A 6,644-nucleotide genomic window follows, 5' to 3' on the forward strand; every position below is an offset into this window, starting at 1 on the left:
ACTCTTCTCCACTGCTGGTGGGAGTGTAGACTGGTGCAACCACTGTGGAAATCGATGTGGATATTCCTCAAAAAACTAGGTTTGGAGGTCCCATTTAACCCAGCTATTTCCTCGCTGGGTATCTTGCCAGAAGGGTTAAAAACAGCGTACCACGGTGATATATGTGCACCCATGTTGATAGCAGCGTCTTTTGTAATAGCTAAATCTCTGAAACAACCCAAATGCCCATCAACCAAGGAATGGATGAAAAAGATGTGTTATTTTTACACAATGGATTACTACTCAGTCATAAAGAATGATAAACTTAGCACCAGTGTCTCCTGCGGCATCATCCGCTGCCAGTGCAGTCCTTGGCTGGACCAGCTTGCGCCCCGCGAGTCATGGCGACCAAGGCCCTGTGCGTGCCGAAGGGCGACGGCCCGGTGCAGGGCACTATCGACTTCGGGCAGCAGGCAAACGGGCCAGCTGTGGTAATGGAACGCATCACAGGATTGGTTGAAGGCCAGCACAGACTCTATGTCCATCAGTTTGGCAATAGCACACAAGGCTGTCAGTGCTCACTTTAATCTTCTGTCCAAAAAGCATGGTGTGACAAAGGACTGAGAGAGGAACGTTGGAGACCTGGGCAATGTGACTGCGGGTGCAGATGGCGTGGCCAGTGTATCCGCTGAGGATTCTCTGATCTCACTCTCTGGAGTGAATTCCATCACTGGCCGCATGATGGTGGTCCGTGAAAAACCAAATGAAGAAAGTACAAAGATGGAAAATGTTGGAAGTCGTCTGGCTTGTGGAGTCATTGGGATTGCCCAGTAAACGTTTCCTGCTGTGTGGTCCAAGTCCTAGTCACTCATGTCACCCTGCTAGCTGTAGAAATGTAACTTGAAAAACATTAAACACTTTTTTTTTTTTTTTCCAGTACCGGGAATCGAACTCATGACCTTGCGCTTGCCAGGCAGGCACTGTGCTGCTGAGCTAAATCTCCAGCCCCAAACACTCTAATCTTAAAAAAAAAAAAAAGAAAAAGAAAGCTGAGACTTTTCTAGGTAAATAGATGCAACTTGAGACCATACCCATTAGTGAAATAAAGCAGACACACATGTGTAAACTTCATATCGTTTCCCTAGTGTGAGAAACTGAAGGAGTAAATTAGATACAAATTGTACAATAGATGTTGTGAAATGGGAAGAAAGTGTTGAAAAGGAAAGAGAAACTGGGATGGCAGGATGGAGAAAAGAAGGAAGGGAAAAGAAAAAATACATATACAAGATAGTCAAGAGAGTTATACTACTAATTTCTATTAGTCCTTTGAAAGAAAGTTTTGTGCTTATACTGTTTGATCAATTTTTCATGCCTCTGTCTTGTAATCTGAAAAACTACTTTGAAGATGACAATACACAATTTAGTAACCATTGTTACTCTCCTATTATCTCGTTTTGAAATTTTGTATCATTGCTTTTATTGTTTTTTTCTCTTTAAAAAAAGATATAAATGGATCTCATACATCTTGAAAGTCTCACAAAGTGGAGACCGGTAGGAATCATCCATTTCCTTACAGAACCCTGGTGAACCCTTGAATTTTGAAATAGGTAAGTTTTGAAATACGAATGAGTACCAAGATGTACAATTATCCATAGTAATAATCTTCTAGAACTCTCTCTCTCTCTTTTTTTTACAAAGAAGTGACGTGGTGACAATGTAATTGTTAGAGCCAGGAGTATCGCTGAGTGTAGAGCGCTTGCTGAGGATGTTCACCGCACCGCAAAAACAGCACAACACAACATAACACAAAAACAAACTTGTGGATTCTTCTGGGAAAAATTTAGATGAGGAGGTGATGAGAGGGGTAGCCATATTCTCCCACAAATTTTCTTGATGTTATTGGCTACTGATAAAAGCACTTGTTGTGTTAGAGGATCTCATAATAATAATCTTATGCACGGAACATTAGCCTGAGTCATCAATTTCCCCCTTATGTTTGATTTGCTCAAAGGAGATGCAGTCAGGCTCTATCCACATCCCCTAATTACTATTTGTGGGCATATCCATTCTACAGCTTCCAAATGTAGCACCTGTAAATCGTTCCTAGTGCTTCCTCTGACCACTGTGGCCCACTCAGCTCGTGCGCAGGGCAGGGCCTTTGAATCAATGATTGCCTGAGAGTAGCCCTCAGCTAATGCCTGGTGGGAATCGACTTCTTGACACACCAGTTTCCTTTATCCTCAGGAAGGGGCTGAAGTTTGTTCTACACTGTCTGCCAGACTTCCCAACGGCTATAACTTGCTTAATTACACCCCCAGTTGTTTCTTTCTCTTTCTGGTTCCACTTCCTACTTCCCACTCCTGGAACATTTCCTCAGCAAGTTACTTGCACTAAACTCCTTAGGCCAGTGTCTGTCTGTACGAGGATCCAGCTGAACATTTTTAATTTAAAATATCCTATTGAATAGAAAAAAGTCCTTATACATTTTCTAGAATGTAGTAGAGTATAAATAGTAAAAACAAACAGCACTGGCTTTTATACAACCATATTTGTGTAAGTTTTAACTTTGTAACTCATAGTTTTAATTTCAAGTATTTTAAAAATTGCAAGAGTAGCACAAAAATGCCATATACCCTTCATCCATTTCCCATGTACACTTCATTCAAGCAAAATTGTGTTATCATTTGCCTGAGTCCATTTTTGCCAGTATAACAAAATCCCACAGACTGGGTCATTTACAATGAAGACAAATTTATTGGCTCACAGTTCTGGAGCCCGGGAAGCCCAATGTTAAGGGCAGCATCTGGTGAGGCTCCCCTTGCTGCACCATTCCATTGCAGAAGGTAGAAGGACGAAAGGCAGCAAGAGAGTGAACTTGAAATCTCAATCTCTTTTTATGGCTGGCATTTATCTATTCCAAGGGCTGGAGCCTCCTGACTTGAGCACCACCCTTTAAGGCTCACAGCCCAACACTGTTGCATTGAAGAGTTTGTGGTGTGATGGGAATATATGGTAAATGTTTAAAAAAATATTATAGCAAAAGACACATTGCTATTAATTCCCCTCAAAACATCCCCCCTTGCTTCAGACACATTGATCCCATCATTCTTGCCACATTCTGAAGCAGCTCTGGAAGACTTCTTTTGTGAGTGTCTTTAAGAGGTATGATTAAAAAGTAGAATGAAGTCATTTCTGAGTGCCACCCACTGGGAAGGTAGGTTCACAAAAGCATTATGGTATGTCCTCATCCACCCCATTCACCAAATCTGGCATTGTGTAACTTCTGATTCTTGCTTAAAGTTAAGATGACCATGAAAGGTAAATATTTTGAATCAGATCAGGACATTGAGGCAGCCACAACAGCACACCTGAAGACAGAAAAGATGACTTCCAGCACTGCTTCAGAAAGTGGCAAGAGCTACGGGATAATGTGATTGAAGAGGGGTGAGTACTTATTTTGAAAGGGATTAATGTCAATGTATCTTCTGCTATAATACATTTTTAAAAATAATTTAAGCATGCACTGTATTTTTTGATCATACCTCAGCAGGTTCAAACACATCGTTTTGCAGGATGTACCCACATCATAGCATCATTTCCTGAAACCTCTGAGAGTGCAGTGTGGACACCATGCTTCTGTCCTTCATACATCAGGTTTATTTCCTAAGAATGAAGACATTCCTTTATATAACCATAATACAATGATCAAAATCAGAAAACTAACATTGATATAGTACTGTTGACAATCTAGAAACTGTTACTTTTTTACTGTATTAATAATGTTTAGTATAAAATTTTTCCCCTCTGGCCCAGTATCTGGTCCTGGATCAAGCGTCTTATTTGTGTCATGTCTCTAGTCTCCCTTAGGTTTATGTTTTAATTTTTGTTTTGAATAACTGACACTTTTATAAAAAGAGACATGAGAAGGATTTATTAGAGGTAGATATAGGATGTGCTCGAGAGGAGTGCAGGTGCTCAGAGAAATGAAGCATTAATAACTGACACTTTTAATGATTGTTTTGTAAAATACCCTCCATCTTGGATTTTTCTGATGTGTCCTCATGATTATTGAAGTTATTCATTTTCTTAGGCAGAAGGACCACCAGAGTGATGAGGTGTCCTTCTCAGTGATGAAATGTCAGGAGGCACCATCACTGGTGATACTGACTTTGACCACTGGTTAAAGTGGTGCCTACCAGAATAGCCACGTTAAACTGCTATTTTTCCTTTTGTAGTTAATAAGTATTTATGCAAACATTAAGTACTTAAAGCAAGAGGCAGACATGTGAAAAGACAGAAGTAACCTGGAAGGTTTATTTGGAATGTTGGCTAAATCTGTATAATATTATAATTAAAAGGATTAGTTACACATTTCATAAAATAATAATTTATGAGAACTTGATCATTAGAAATGAGAGTTGTCACTTTATCTCAATAAATGTGGATAAAGTCATAAGTAGCAGATTATAATCCATTACATAATATAAAAACCTATAAACCTATACTAAAAGTAGACCAATGAGTAAAAATTAAGATGGAAAAGTTCTTTATTAGGGTAGAATTACAAAGATAAATGTAGAATGAATGAATATAAGTATTTTGTAACTATTATAGCAATAATTTATTCCATCATCAATAGATGCTAAAACTTTCATTGGGCTGTAATCACATTAAGTAATGATTACATAATACGGCTCACTTTGGGCTTTGCTAGAGCTCTGTAAGGCGTGTCAAACAGAAGGCTGTGCGATCCTTGGACTTAGCCTAACAATTAGTAGAGAAGATTTGTATTCACAAATTATTACAACACAGAGAAGAAATTCATGGTGTGTCACGTAAAATGAAGAGGAAAATGAAACTATTCTAGAAAAAATATTAGATGGAACGCACAATGTATCTGACCCCACGTGGAAGTTTCCATATTGTCTTCCGTGTGAACACCATCCCCCAGCATCATGTGTTTTCAGTAAGGAGGAAAACAGGCATCTAGACCTTGGGACTGGTGAGTGAGGAGGGAGGGAGATGTTTTTGCAAACAGCTGCTACTTTGGTTTCCAAGGGAAACAGTGGTAGAAGCTGCAGAATAGAGGAGTGGGCGGGCTGTGGTTTCACACAGGTGGGTCATTCTGTGAGACATCAGCACAGGGGTAGTTACCTGGGCTTCCTTGGTGATGTTGGGTCATGGAGAACATTCAAGTGATGGTGTATTATAAACAACAGATTTTACTTTTACCTTCTGAATTTCTTTGGAAAATCTTCATTCTTGCGATATATTTTCCCATCAGCTGTCAAAGCCTGAATATTTTGCTGTCAGTACAGTTTTTTTTCTGTTATACAGTTCACTAATATGAGTCACAGGGTGTGAAGAATGATATTGGCTATTAGGGTCTGTGTAGTAACAGCATAGTTAAAATAATAAAATAAGCTATTCCTTATTCTGGCTGATTTAGAAAGCTTCTAAGGCCTGGAATCCAATGCTCTATTTCAAAATCACCACGAGAACCTGGGCCAGATATCTTCCTGATGACCCCAGTGTGGCTTGAAGTTTTAGTTCCTGAGGGAGCTCAGGAATGGTTTGTCGGGGTGGGGCACCAACCAGAAAGTTGATATAAACCCGACTGTGAGAGCACTGGGTTTTCCAGGCAGCCCAGATGTTTAAATCTTAAGGTCCAAAGATTTGCTGCTTGGGCTCCTTTATATCTCTTTGCTGGTCAAAGGGTCTGGACTGCAGGCATGTGGTCCCTGAAAGGTTTAGAAAAAAGCAGCAATGAGTCATGAGCACCACTGAGTAACTTGGGGGAGTGACTGGGCTCCTGCCCATCCGAGAAAATGGGATGCACTGCCCCAAAGCAGAGTCCAAGTCCTAGGGATTTAATAAATGGTTTTATTAGTTTGATGAAATTACCCACAGAGTATCACAGTATGTGCCAGATATTAGCTTCAGGTGCCACCACATTGACACAGCTGGGCCCAGGGTCTACGTTAGGTTCTGGGCTGGACAAGCACACACAGAAAAGGAAAAATGGAGACTAAGACGGGCATCACTGGCATAACCTGAGAATCTTTTAGAAATGTGAATTTTACTGAACTGGAAACTGGGGGTGGCCCTGGAAAGTTGTATTTTAATAAGCCCTGAAGGTGATTCTGATAGATGCTAGAGTTTAAGACCATTGGCCTATCTTTATGATATTTGCTCAAACTTGAGTAAGCTAATGTCTCCCATGCAGTAAGTCGAGGGAAGGTAGGGATTATAATTTCCAGTGGATTGCTGGTTCCAGGCTGGTTCCAGGCTCCAGATTACCTCTGTATCATACAGTTTCTTAGGATTTTTATAAAACTCCTCATCAAGTTTGGTGTTTAGGGTGAAGGTGGACCTGGTCACACTTGTGGGGCAAACTTAGGCACCTAGAGACTTAATACATAGAAGCAAAATATACCCCGAAGATACAGTTTTGCCTTGATCACCCAAATTCTCCCTGGTGACTTAAAGGTGCTTTGTTAAGGAGACTATAGTTAGGTGAATGACAGGGGCCCAGAAAATGAAGGTAATTCTAGGGGTACATGACTCTTCTCTTTTTATTGTGATTCTTCAATCTTTCTGGTTTCTGGAAAATTGGCTTCTGAGGTTAGTGCTTCTAGATTTTTTTAAAAAAATTATTAGGTACT

The 6,644-nt window shown here is 40.2% G+C and overlaps 1 pseudogene; it reads left to right on the forward strand.

The window, feature by feature from the left end:
* Positions 1–380: 380 nt before the first annotated feature.
* LOC102013499 lies at positions 381–813 on the forward strand (annotated as a pseudogene).
* The last annotated feature ends 5,831 nt before the right edge of the window (positions 814–6,644 follow it).

The sequence above is a fragment of the Chinchilla lanigera genome, unplaced genomic scaffold (genome assembly GCF_000276665.1).
Source record: "Chinchilla lanigera isolate Chin_1 unplaced genomic scaffold, ChiLan1.0 scaffold00071, whole genome shotgun sequence".
NCBI lineage: Eukaryota > Metazoa > Chordata > Mammalia > Rodentia > Chinchillidae > Chinchilla > Chinchilla lanigera.